Source organism: Rattus norvegicus, chromosome 11, assembly GCF_036323735.1.
Source record: "Rattus norvegicus strain BN/NHsdMcwi chromosome 11, GRCr8, whole genome shotgun sequence".
Classification (NCBI taxonomy): domain Eukaryota; kingdom Metazoa; phylum Chordata; class Mammalia; order Rodentia; family Muridae; genus Rattus; species Rattus norvegicus.
The window spans coordinates 8,161,665-8,176,205 of NC_086029.1; the positions used below are offsets into that span (position 1 = coordinate 8,161,665).

Below are 14,541 nucleotides of genomic sequence, written 5' to 3' on the forward strand. Positions count from 1 at the left end.
TATCAAAATTTGGTGAGCCGAATCCGAGTAACATCGTAAATTCGTTTAGTTCTCAATGGGCTGCAGTAGTAATAAGTGGACAGTTCGGGATATAGAAAAATTTTCACGAATGGAATAATAATTTCTAGGCGAATTCAGTGAGTTCCCAATGGGACATGCTTGTATGAGATTGCTCTTCAACATAGAGCAACATTTTAAGGAACGGAATCTAAGTATCATGGTGATTTCAGTAGGTTCCCATTAGGATTCGCATGTAATAAGCTTGTTATTCAAGATAGAGCATGTTTTAACGAACTGAAGCACTGTTTCGTTGTGAATTCAGTTAGTTCCCAGTACCAGGTTTTTGTAATATGTGTACTTTTAAAGATTTCAAATTTTGGTGAGCCGAATCTGAGTAACATCGTGAATTCGATTAGTTCCCAGTAGCCTGCTCTTGTAATATGTGTAATTTTAAAGATTTATCAAAATTTGGTGACCCGAATATGAGTACCATAGTGAATTCGTTTAGTTCCCAATAGGCCGCATTAGTAATAAGTGGACTGTTCGGGATATAGAAAAATTTTCACGAACTGAATAAAAAATTTCTAGGCTATTTCAGTGAGTTCCCAATGCGACATGCTTGTATGAGTTTGCTTTTCAATATAGAGCAACATTTTAAAGAACGGAATCTAAGTAACATGGTGAATTCAGGAGATTCCAATAGGATTCACATTTAATAAGCTTGTTATTCAAGATAGAGCAACGTTTTAAAGAACTGAAACACTGTTTCTTTGTGAATTCAGTTAGTTCCCAGTAGCCTGCTCTTGTAATATGTGTACTTTTAAAGATTTATCAAAATTTGGTGACCCGAATATGAGTACCATAGTGAATTCGTTTAGTTCCCAATAGGCCGCAGTAGTAAGAAGTGGACTGTTCGGGATATAGAAAAATTTTCACGAATGGAGTCAAAATTTGTAGGAGATTCAGTGAGTTCTCAAAGGGACATGCTTGTATGAGTTTGCTTTTCAATATAGAGCAACATTTTAAGGAACGGAATCAAAGTATCATGTTGATTTCAGTATGTTCCCATTAGGATTCGCATGTAATAAGCTTATTATTCAAGATAGAGCAACGTTTTAATGAACTATAACACTGTTTTTTTGTGAAGTCGGTTAGTTCCCAATACCAGGCCCTTGTAATATGTGTACTTTTAAAGATTCATCAAAATTTGGTGAGCCGAATCCGAGTAACATCGTAAATTTTTTAGTTCCCAATGGGCTGCAGTAGTAATAAGTGGACTGTTCGGGATATAGAAAAATTTTCACGAATGGAATAATAATTTCTAGGCGAATTCAATGAGTTCCCAATGGGACATGCTTGTATGAGTTTGCTCTTCAATATAGAGCAACATTTTAAGGAACGGAATCTAAGTATCATGGTGATTTCAGTAGGTTCCCATTAGGATTCGCATGTAATAAGCTTGTTATTCAAGATAGAGCAACGTTTTAATGAACTGAAGCACTGTTTCGTTGTGAATTCAGTTAGTTCCCAGTACCAGGCTTTTGTAATATGTGTACTTTTAAAGATTTCAAATTTTGGTGAGCCGAATCTGAGTAACATCGTGAATTCGGTTAGTTCCCAGTAGCCTGCTCTTGTAATATGTGTACTTTTAAAGATTTATCAAAATTTGGTGACCCGAATATGAGTAACATAGTGAATTCGTTTAGTTCCCAATAGGCCACATTAGTAATCAGTGGACTGTTCGGGATATAGAAAAATTTTCATGAACTGAATCAAAATTTCTAGGCTAATTCAGTGAGTTCCCAATGGGACATGCTTGTCTGAGTTTGCTTTTCAATATAGAGCAACATTTTAAGTAACGTAATCTAAGTATCATTGTGAATTCTGTAGGTTCCCAATAGTATTCTCATGTAATAAGCTTGTTTTCAAGATAGAGCAACGTTTTAACGAACTGAAACACTGTTTCTTTGTGAATTCAGTTTGTTCCCAGTAGCAGGCCTTGTAATATGTGTACTTTTAAAGATTTCAAAATTTGGTGAGCCGAATCTGAGAAACATCGTGAATTCGGTTAGTTCCCAATAGGCCGCAGTAATAATAAGTGGACTGTCCGGGATATAGAAAAATTTTCACGAATGGAGTCAAAATTTGTAGGAGATTCAGTGAGTTCTCAAAGGGACATGCTTGTATGAGTTTGCTTTTCAATATAGAGCAACATTTTAAGGAACGGAATCAAAGTATCATGGTGAATTCAGTAGGTACCCTATAGGTTTCGCATGTAATAAGCTTCTTATTCAAGATAGAGCACGTTTTACCGAACTGAAACACTGTTTCTTTGTGAACTCAATTAGATCCCAGTAGCCTGATCTTGTAATTTGTGTACTTTTAAAGATTTATAAAAATTTGGTGAGCCGAATCTGAGTAACATTGTGAATTCGGTTAGTTCAAAATGGGCCGCAGTAGTAATAATTGGACTGTTCGGGATATAGAATAATTTTCATGAACGGAATCAAAATTTCTAGGCGAATTCAGTGAGTTCCCAATGGGACATGCTTGTATGAGTTTGCTTTTCAATATAGAGCAACATTTTAAAGAACGGAATCTAAGTAACATGGTGAATTCGGGTGGTTCCCAATAGGATTCGCATGTAATAAGCTTGTTATTCAAGATAGAGCAAAGTTTTAACGAACTGAAACACCGTTTCTTTGTGAATTCGGTTAGTTCCCAGTAGCCTGCTCTTGTAATATGTGTACTTTTAAAGATTTTTAAAAATTTGGTGACCCGAAACTGAGTAACATAGTGAATTCGTTTAGTTCCCAATAGGCCGCATTAGTAATAAGTGGACTGTTCGGGATATAGAAAAATTTTCACGAATGGAATCAAAATTTCTGGGAGAATTCAGTGATTTCCCAATGGGACAGGCTTGTATGAGTTTGCTTTTCAATATAGAGCAACATAAGGAACGGATCTAAGTATCATGGTGAATTCAGTAGGTTCCCAATAGGATTCGCATGTAATAAGCTTGTTATTCAGATAGAGCAACGTTTTAACGAACTGAAACACTGTTTCTTTGTGAATTCATTTAGTTCCCAGTAGCAGGCCCTTGTAATATGTTTACTTTTAAAGATTAATCAAAATTTGGTGAGCCGAATCTGAGTAACATCGTGAATTCGGTTACAACATATTAAGGAACGGAATCTAAGTAACATGGTGAATTCAGTATGTGCCAATAGGTTTCTCTTGTAATAAGCTTGTGATTCAAGATAGAGTAACGTTTTAACGAACTGAAACACTGTTTCTTTGTGAATTCAGTTAGTTCCCAGTAGCCTGCTCTTGTAATATTTGTACTTTTAAAAATTTATCAAAATTTGGAGAGCCGAATCTGAGTAACATGGTGTATTCGGTTAGTTCCCAATAGGCCGCAGTAGTAATAAGTGGACTGTTCGGGATACAGAAAAATTTTCATGAATGGAATTAAAATTTCTAGGCGAATTCAGTGAGTTCGCAATGGGACATGCTTGTATAAGTTTGCTTTTCAATATTGAACAACACTTTAAGGAAAGGAATCTAAGTATCATAGTGATTTCAGTAGGTTTCCATTAGGATTCGCATGTAATAAGCTTGTTATTCAAGATAGAGCAACGTTTTAAAGAACTGAAACACTTTTTCTATGTAAATTCAGTTAGTTCCCAGTAGCAGGCTCTTTTAATATGTGTACTTTTAAAGATTTATCAAAATTTGGTGAGCCGAATCTGAGTAACATGGTGAATTCAGGTAGTTCCTAATAGGCCGCAGTAGTAATAAGTGGACTGTTCTGGATATAGTAAAATTTTCACGAATGGAATCAAAATTTCTAGGTGAATTCAGTGAATGACCAATGGGACATGCTTGTATAAGTTTGCTTTTCAATATAGAGCAACATTTTAAGGAACGGAATCTAAATATCATCGTGATTTTAGTATTTACCCATTAGGAATCGCATGTAATAAGCTTGTTGTTAAAGATAGAGCAAAGTTTTAACGAACTGAAACTGTTTCTTTGTGAATTCAGTTTGTTCCCAGTAGCAGACCCTTGTAATATGTGTACCTTTAAAGATTTATCAAAATTTGGTGAGCCGAATCTGAGTAAAATCGTGAATTCGGTTAGTTCCCAGTAGCCTGGTCTTGTAATATGTGTACTTTTAAAGATTTATCAATATTTGGTGACCCGAAATGAGTAACATAGTGAATTCGTTTATTTCCCAATAGGCCGCAGTTGTATTAAGAGGACTGTTCGGGATATAGAAAAATTTTCATGAATGGAATCAAAATTTCTAGGCGACTTCAGTGATTTCCCAATGGGACATGCTTGTATGAGTTTGCTTTTCAATATAGAGCAACATAAGGAACGGAATCTAATTATCATTGTGAATTCAGTAGGTTCCCAATAGGATTCGCATGTAATAAGCTTGTTATTCAAGATAGAGCTGTTTATACGAACTGAAACACTGTTTCTTTGTGAATTCAGTTAGTTCCCAGTAGCAGGCCCTTGTAATATGGGTACTTTTCTAGATTTATCCAAATTTGGTGAGCCGAATCTGAGTAACATCCTGAATTCGGTTAGTTCCCAATGGGGCGCAGTAGGAATAGGTGGACTCTTCGGGATATAGAAAAATTTTCACGAATGGAATCAAAATTTCTAGGCGACTGCAGTGAGTTCCCAATGGGACATGCTATATAAGTTTGCTTTTCAATTTGAGCAACATTTTAAGGAACGGAATCTAAGTATCATGGTGATTTCAGTAGGTTCCTATTAGGATTCGCATGTAATAACCTTGTTATTCAAGATAGTGCAACGTTTTAACGAACTGAAACAGTGTTTCTTGGGAATTCAGTTAGTTCCCAGTAGCAGGCCCTTCTAATGTGTGTACTTTTAAAGATTTATCAAAATTTTTTGAGCCGAATCTGAGTAACATCGTGAAATCGGTTAGTTACCGGTAGCCTTCTCTTGTAATATGTGTACTTTTAAAGATTTATCAAAATTTGGTGACCCGAATATGAGTAACATAGTGAATTCGTTTAGTTCCGAATAGGCCGCAGTAGTAATAAGTGGACTGTTCGGGATATAGAAAAAGTTTCACGAATGGAATCAAAATTTCTAGTCAAATTCAGTGAGTTTCCAATGGGACATGCTTGTCTGAATTTGCTTTTCAATATAGAGCAAAATTTAAGGAACGGAATCTAAGTATCATGGTGAATTCAGTAGGTTCCCAATAGGATTCGCAGGTAATAAGCATGTTCTTCAAGATAGAGCAACCTTTTAACGAACTGAAACACTGTGTCTTTGTGAATTCAGTTAGTTCCCTGTAGCAGGCCCTTGTAATATGTGTACTTTTAAAGATTTATCGAAATTTGGTGAGCTGAATCTGAGTAACATCGTTTATTCGTTTAGTTCCCAAAGGGCCACAATAGTAATAAGTGGACTGTTCGGGATATAGAAAAATTTTCACGAATGGAATCAAAATTTCTAGGAGATTTCAGTGATTTCCTACTGGGACATGCTTGTATGAGTTTGTTTTTCAATATAGAGAAACATTTTAAGGAACGGAATCTAAGTATCATGGCGAATTCAGTAGGTTCTCAATAGGATTCGCATGTAATAAGCCTTTTATTCAAGATAGAGCAACATTTTAACGAACTGAAACACTGTTTCTTTGTGAATTTGGTTAGTTCCCAGTTGCCTGCTCTTGTAATATGTGTACTTTTAAAGATTTATCAAAATTTGGTTACCCGAATATGAGTAACATAATGAATTCGTTCAGTTCCCAATAGGCCGAAGTAGTCATAAGTGGACTGTTCGGGATACAGAAAAATTTTCACGAATGGAATCAAAATTTCTAGGCGAATTCAGTGATTTCCCAATGGACCATACTTGTATGAGTTTGCTTTTCAATATAGAGCAACATAAGGAACGGAATCTAAGTATCATGGTGAATTCGGTAGGTTCCCAATAGGATTTGCAGGTAATAAGCTTGTTATTCAAGATAGAGCAAGGTTTTAACGAACTGGAAGACTGTTTCTTTGTGAATTCAGTTAGTTCCCAGTAACCTGCTCTTGTAATTTGTGTACGTTTAAAGATTTATCTAAATTTGGTGAGCCGAATCTGAGTAACATCGTGAATTAGGTTAGTTCCCAATGGGCCGCAGTAGTAATAATTGGACTGTTCGGGATATAGAAAATTTTTCATGAATGGAATCAAAATTTCTAGGCGATTTCAGTGAGTTCCCAATGGGACATGCTTGTATGAGTTTGCTTTTCAATATAGAGCAACATTTTAAGGAACCGAATCTAAGTATAATGGTGAATTCAGTAGGTTCCCAATAGGATTCGCCTTTAATATATTGTTAATCAAGATAGAACAACGTTTTAACAAACTGAAACACTGTTTCTTTGTGAATTCAGTTAGTTCCAGTAGCAGGCTCTTTTAATATGTATACTTCTAAAGATTTATCAAAATTTGGTGAGCCGAATCTGAGTAACATGGTGAATTCGGTTATTTCCCAATAGACTGCAGTAGTAATAAGTGGACTGTTCAGGATATAGAAAAATTTTCACGAATGGAATCAAAATTTCTAGGCGAATTCAGAGAGTTCCCAATGGGACATGCTTGTATGAGTTAGCTTTTCTATATAGAGCAACATTTTAATGAACGGAATCGAAGTATCATGGTGAAAGCTGTAGGTTCCCAATTTGATTCACTTGTAATTAGCTTGTTATTCAAGATAGAGCAACGTTTTAACGCACTGAAACACTGTTCCTTTGTGAATTCTTAGTACTCAGTAGCGTGCTCTTGTAATATGTGTACTTTTAAAGATTTATCTAAATTTGGTGAGCCGAATCTGAGTAACATCGTGAATTAGGTTAGTTCCCAATGGGCCGCAGTAGTAATAATTGGACTGTTCGGGATATAGAAAAATTTTCACGAATGGAATCAAAATTTCTAGGCGAATTCAGTGATTTCCCAATGGGACATGCTTGTATGAGTTTCCTTTTCAATATAGAGCAACATTTTAAAGAACGCAATCTAAGTATCATGGTGAATTCGGTAGGTTCCCAGTAGGATTCGCATGTAAAAAGCTTGTTATTCAAGATAGAGCAACGTTTTATCGAACTGAAACACTGTTACTTTTGAATTCTGTTAGTCCCACTAGCAGGCCCTTGTAATGTGTGTACTTTTAAAGATGTATCAAAATTTGGTGAGCTGAATCCGAGTACATGGTGAATTCGGTTAGTTCCCAATGGGCCGGAGTAGTAATAAGTGGACTGTTCGGGATCTAGAAAAATTTTCACGAATGGAATCAAAATTTCTCGGCGAATTCAGTGAGTTCCTAATGGGACATGCTTGTATGAGTTTGCTTTTCAATATAGAGCAACATTTTAAAGAAAGGAATCTAAGTATAATGGTGAATTCAGTAGGTTCCCAATAGGATTCGCATGTAATAAGCTTGTTATTCAAGATAGAGCAAAGTTTTAACGAACTGAAACACTGTTTCTTTGTGAATTCAGTTAGTTCCCTGTAGCCTGCTCTTGTAATACGTGTACTTTTAAAGATTTATCAAAATTTGGTGAGCCGAATCTGAGTAACATGGTGAACTTGGTTAGTTCCCATTATGCCGCAGTAGTAATAAGTGGACTGTTCAGGATATAGAATATTTTCAGGAATGGAATCAAAATTTCTAGGAGAATTCAGTGATTTCCCAATTGGACATGCTTGTATGAGTTTGCTTTTCAATATAGAGCACCAGTTTAAGGAACGGAAACTAAGTATCATGGTGAATTCAGTAGGTTCCCAACAGCATTCGCATGTAATAAGCTTGTTATTCAAGATAGAGCAACGTTTTAATGAACTGATACTCTATTTCTTTGTGAATTCAGTTAGTTCCCAGTAGCCTGCTCTTGTAATATGTGTACTTTTAAAGATTTATCAAAATTTGGTGGGGTTGGGAATTTAGCTCAGCGGTAGAGCACTTGCCTAGCAAGCGCAAGGCCCTGGGTTCGGTCCCCAGCTCCGAAAAAAAGAAAAGGAAAGAAAAACTTAAAAAAAAAATTTGGTGAGCCGAATCTGAGTAACATCGTGAATTTGGTTAGGTCCCAATGGTCCGCAGTAGTAATAAGTGGACTGTTCGGGATATAGAAAAATTTTCACGAATGGAATCAAAATTTCTAGGCGAGTTCAGTGAGTTCCCAACGGGACATGCTTGTATGAGTTTGCATTTCAATTCAGAGCAACATTTTAAGGAACGGAATCTAAGTATCATGGTGAATTCAGTAGGTTCCCAATAGGATTTGAATGTAACAAACTTGTTATTCAAGATAGAGCAACGTTTTAACGAACTCAAACACTGTTTCTTTTGAATTCAGTTAGATCCTAGGAGCCTGCTCTTGTAATATGTGTACTTTAAATATTTATCAAAATTTGGTGAGCCGAATCTGAGTAACATCGTGAATTTGGTTAGGTTCCAGTGGTCCGCAGTAGTAATAAGGGGACTGTTCGGGATATAGAAAAATTTTCACGAATGGAATCAAAATTTCTAGGCGAATTCAGTGATTTCCCAATGGGACATGCTTGTATGAGATTGCTTTTCAATATCGAGCAAAATTTTTTTTTGGGGGGGTTTTCCGACCGAAGTCAGAAAACCTACTAGAAAAATTCTAAAAGAGCTGTAATACTTTCGAGCAACATTTTAAGGAACGGAATCTACGTATCATGGTGATTTCAGTAGGTTCCTAATAGGAATCTCATGTAATAAGCTTGTTATTCAAGATAGAGCAAAGTTTTAACGAACTGAAACACTATTTCTTTGTTAATTCAGTTAGTTCCCAGTAGCCTGCTCTTGTAATATGTGTACTTTTAAAATTTTTCAAAATTTGGTGAGCTGATTCTGAGTAACATGGTGAATTCGGATAGTTCACAATGGGCCGCAGTAGTAATAAGTGGACTCTTCAGGATATAGTAAAATTTTCACGAATGAAATCAATATTTCTAGGAGATGTCAGTGATTTCCCAATGGGGCATGCTTGTACGAGTTTGTTTTTCAATATAGAGCAACATTTTAAGGAACAGAATCTAAGTATCATGGTGAATTCAGTAGGTTGCCAATAGGATTCGCATCTAATAAGCTTGTTATTCAATATAGAGCAACGTTTTAACGAACTGAAACACTGTTTCTTTGTGAATTCAGTTAGTTCCCCGTAGCCTGCTCTTGTAATATGTGTACTTTTAAAGATTTATCAAAATTTGGTGAGCCGAATCTGAGTAACATCGTGAATTTGGTTAGTTCCCAATTGTCCGCAATAGTAATAAGTGGACTGCTCGGGATATATAAAAATTTTCACGAATGGAGTCAAAATTTCTAGGCAAATTCACTGAGTTCCCAATGGGACATGCTTGTTTGAGTTTGCTCTTCAATATAGAGCACCATTTTAAGGAACGGAATCTAAGTATCATGGTGATTTCAGTAGGTTCCCAATAGGATTCGCATTTAATAAGCTTTTTATTCAAGATAGAGCAACGTTTTAACGAACTGAAACACTGTTTCTTTGTGAATTCAGTTAGGTCCTAGTAGCCTGCTCTTATAATATGTGTACTTTTAAAGATTTATCAAAATTAGGTGAGCCGAATGTGAGTAACATGGTGAATTTGGTGAGTTCCCAATGGGCCGCAGTAGTAATAAGTGGACTGTTCAGGATATAAAAAGTTTTCACGAATGGAATAAAAATTTCTAGGCGATTTCAGTGAGTTCCCAATGGGACATGCTTGTATGAGTTTGCTTTTTAATATAGAGCAACATTTTAAGGAACATAATCTACGTATCATGGTGATTTCAGTAGTTTCCCAATATGATTCCCATGTAATAAGATTGTTATACAAGATAGAGCAAAGTTTTAACGAACTGAATCACTGTTTCTTCGTGAATTCAGTTAGTTCCCAGTAGCCTGGTCTTGTAATATGTGTACTTTTAAAGATTTATCAAAATTAGGTGAGCCGAATGTGAGTAACATGGTGAATATGGTGAGTTCCCAATGGGCCGCAGTAGTAATAAGTGGACTGTTCAGGATATAGAAAAATTTTCACGAATGGAATCAAAATTTGTAAGAGAATTCAGTGATTTCCCTATTGGACATGCTTGTATGAGTTTGCTTTTCAATATAGAGCAACATTTTAAGGAACGGAAACTAAGTATCATGATGAATTCAGTAGGTTCCCAACAGCATTCGCATGTAATAAGCTTGTTATTCAAGATAGAGCAACGTTTTAACGAACTGATACTCTGTTACTTTGTAAATTCAGTTAGTTCCCAGTAGCCTGCTCTTGTAATATGTGTACTTTTAAAGATTCATCAAAATTTGGTGAGCCGAATCTGAGTAACATCGTGAATTTGGTTAGGTCCCAATGGTCCGCAGTAGTAATAAGTGGACCGTTCGGGATATAGAAAAATTTTCACGAATGGAATCAAAAATTCTAGGCGAGTTCAGTGAGTTCCCAACGGGACAAGCTTGTATGAGTTTGCATTTCAATTCAGAGCAACATTTTAAGGAACGGAATCTAAGTATCATGGTGAATTCAGTGGGTTCCCAATAGGATTCGAATGTAATAAACTTGTTATTCAAGATAGAGCAACGTTTTATCGAACTGAAACACTGTTTCTTTGTGAATTCAGTTAGTTGACAGTAGCCTGCTCTTGTAAAATATGTACTTGAAAAGATTTATCAAAATTTGGTGAGCCGAATCTGAGTAACATCGTGAATTTTGTTAGTTCCCAATGATCCGCAGTAGTAATAAGTGGACTGTTTGGGATATAGAAAATTTTTCATGATGGAGTAAAATTTCTAAGCGAATACAGTGAGTTCCCAATGGGACATACTTGTATGAGTTTGCTCGTCAATATAGAGCAACATTTTAAGGAACAGAATCTAAGTATCATGGTGAATTCAGTAGGTTCCATATAGGATTCGCATGTAATAAGCTCGTTATTCAAGATAGAGCAACGTTTTCACGAAATGAAACACTGATCTTTGTGAATTCAGTTAGTTCCCAGTAGCCTGCTCTTGTAATATGTGTACTTTTAAAGATTTATCAAAATTTGCTGAGCCGAATCTGAGTAACATCGTGAAATTGGGTAGTTCCCAATGGTCCTCAGTAGTAATAAGTGGACTGTTCGGGATATAGAAAAATTTTCACGAATGGAATCAATTTTCTAGGCGAATTCAGTGAGTTCCTAATGGGGCATGCTTGTATGCGTTTGCTTTTCAATATAGAGCAATATTTTACGGAACGGAATCTACGTATCATGGTGATTTCATTAGGTTCGCAATAGGATTCGCACGTAATGAGCTTGTTATTCAAGTTTGAGCAACGTTTTAACGAACTGAAACACTGTTTCTTTGTGAATTCAGTTAGTTCCCTGTAGCCTGCTCTTTTAATATGTATACTTTTAAAGATTTATCAAAATTTGGTGAGCCGAATCTGAGTAACATGGTGAATTCGGTTAGTTTCCAATGGTCCGCAGTAGTAATAAGAGGACTGTTCAGGATATAGAAAAATTTTCACGAATGGAATCAAAATTTCTAGGAGATTTCAGTGATTTCCCAATGTGACATGCTTATATGAGTTTGCTTTTCAATATAGAGCAACATTTTAAGGAACGGAATCCAAGTATCATGGTGAATTCACTAGGTTTCCAATAGGATTCGCATCTAATAAGCTTGTTATTCAAGAAAGAGTAACGTTTTAACAAACTGAAACACTGTTTCTTTGTGAATTCAGTTAGTTGACAGTAGCCTGCTCTTGTAAAATGTGTACTTTTAAAGATTTATCAAAATTTGGTGAGCTGAATCTGAGTAACATGGTGAATTCGGTTAGTTCCCAATAGGCCGCAGGAGTAATAAGTGGACTATTCAGGATATAGAAAAATTTTCACGAATGGAATCAAAATTTCTAGGCGAATTCAGTGATTTCCCAATGTGACATGCTTGTATGAGTTTGTTTTTCAATATAGAGCAACATTTTAAGGAACGGAATCTAAGTATCATGGTGAATTCAGTAGGTTCCCAATAGCATTCGCATCTAATAAGCTTGTTATTCAAGATAGAGCAACGTTTTCACGAAATGAAACACTGTTTCTTTGTTAATTCAGTTAGTTCCCAGTAGCCTGATCTTGTAATATGTGTACTTTTAAAGATTTATCAAAATTTGGTGATCCGAATCTAAGTAACATCGTGAATTTTGTTAGTTCCCAATAGGCCGCAGTAGTAATGAGTGGACTGTTCGGGATATAGAAAAATTTTCACTAATGGAATCAAAATTTCTAGGCGAATTCAGTGACTTCCCAATGGGATATGCTTGTAGGAGTTTGCTTTTCAATATAGAGCAACATTTTAAGGAACGGAATCTACGTATCTTGGTGATTTCATTAGGTTCCCAATAGGATTCACACGTAATAAGCTTGTTATTCAAGATAGAGCAACGTTTTAACGAACTGAGACACTGTCTCTTTCTGAATTCAGTTAGTTCCCAGTAGCCTGCTCTTGTAATATGTGTACTTTTAAAGATTTATCAAAAATTGGTGAGCCCAATCTGAGTAACATGGTGAATTCGGTTAGTTCCCAATAGGCCGTTGTAGTAATATGTGGACAGTTCAGGATATAGAAAATTTTTTACGAATGGAATCAAAATTTCTAGGAGATTTCAGTGATTTCCCAATGGGGCATGCTTGTATGAGTTTGTTTTTCAATATAGAGCAACATTTTAAGGAAAGGAATCTAAGTATCTTGGTGAATTCAGTAGGTTCCCAATAGGATTCGCATGTACTAAGCTTGTTATTCAAGATAGAGCAACGTTTTAACGAACTGAAACACTGTTCCTTTGTTAATTCAGTTAGTTTCCCAGTTCCTGCTCTTATAATATGTGTACTTTCAAAGATTTATCAAAATTTGGTGAGCCGAATCTCAGTAACATGGTGAATTCGGTTAGTTCCCACTGGGCCGCAGTAGTAATAAGTGGACTGTTCAGGATATAGAAATATTTTCACGAATGGAATCAAAATTTCTAGGAGATTTCATTGATTTCCCAATGGGGCATGCTTGTATGAGTTTGTTTTTCAATATAGAGCAACATTTTAAGGAACGGAATCTCAGTATCATGGTGAATTCAGTAGGTTCCCAATAGGATTCGCATCTAATAAGCTTGTTATTCAAGATAGAGCAACGTTGTAACAAACTGATACACCATTTCGTTGTGAATTCAGTTAGCTGACAGTAGCCTGCTCTTGTAATATGTGTACTTTTAAAGAGTTATCAAAATTTGGTGAGCTGAATCTGAGTAACATCGTGAATTTGGTTAGTTCCCAATGGTCCGCAGTAGTAATAAGTGGACTGTTCGGGATATAGAAAAATTTTCATGAATGGAATCAAAATTTCTAGGCTAATTCAGTGTTTTCCCAATGGGACATGCTTGTATGAGTGTGATTTTCAATATAGAGCAACATTTTAAGGAACGAAATCTACGTATCATGGTGATTTCATTAGGTTCCCAATAGGATTCGCACGTAATAAGCTTGTTATTCAAGATAGAGCAACGTTTTAACCAACTGAAACACAGTTTCTTAGTAAATTTAGTTATTTCCCAGGAGCCTGCTCTTGTAATATGTGTACTTTTAAAGATTTATCAAAATTTGGTGAGCCGAATCTGAGTAAAAGTGTGAATTTCGTTAGTTCCCACTATGCCGCAGTAGTAATAAGTGGACTGTTCAGGATATAGAAAAATTTTTACGAATGGAATCAAAATTTCTAGGCGAATTCAGTGAGTTCCCAATGTGACATGCTTATATGAGTTTGCTTTTCAAAATAGAGCAACATTTTAAGAAACAGAATCTAAGTATCATGGTGAATTCAGTAGGTTCCCAATAGGATTCGCATGTAATAAGCTCGTTATTCAAGATAGAGCAACGTTTTAACGAACTGAAACACTGTCTCTTTCTGAATTCAGTTAGTTCCCAGTAGCCTGCTCTTGTAATATGTGTAATTTTAAAGATTTACCAAAATTTGGTGAGCCGAATCTGAGTAACATCGTGAATTCGGTTAGTTCCCAATGGTCCGCAGTAGTAATAAGTGGACTGTTCGGGATATAGAAGAATTTTCACAAATGGAATCAAAATTTCTAGGCGAATTCAGTGACTTCCCAATGGGACATGCTTGTATGAGTTTGCTTTTCAATATAGAGCAATATTTTAAGGAACGGAATCTACGTATCATGGTGATTTCAGGAGGTTCCCAATAGGATTCGCACGTAATAAGCTTGTTATTCAAGAAAGAGCAACGTTTTAACGAACTGAAACACAGTTTCTTAGTAAATTTAGTTATTTCCCAGTAGCCTGCTCTTGTAATATGTGTACTTTTAAAGATTTATCAAAATTTGGTGAGCTGAATCTGAGTAAAAGGGTGAATTTCGTTAGTTCCCAATATGCCGCAGTAGTAATAAGTGGACTGTTCAGGATATAGAAAAATT

At 35.8% G+C, this 14,541-nt stretch overlaps 1 non-coding gene across 1 annotated transcript; it reads right to left on the minus strand.

The window, feature by feature from the left end:
- Positions 1–8,645: 8,645 nt before the first annotated feature.
- On the minus strand, positions 8,646–8,707 carry LOC134481134 (U7 small nuclear RNA). The gene has a single exon (XR_010056355.1). It is a non-coding gene; the product is annotated as a U7 small nuclear RNA (small nuclear RNA).
- Between the last annotated feature and the right edge of the window lie 5,834 nt (positions 8,708–14,541).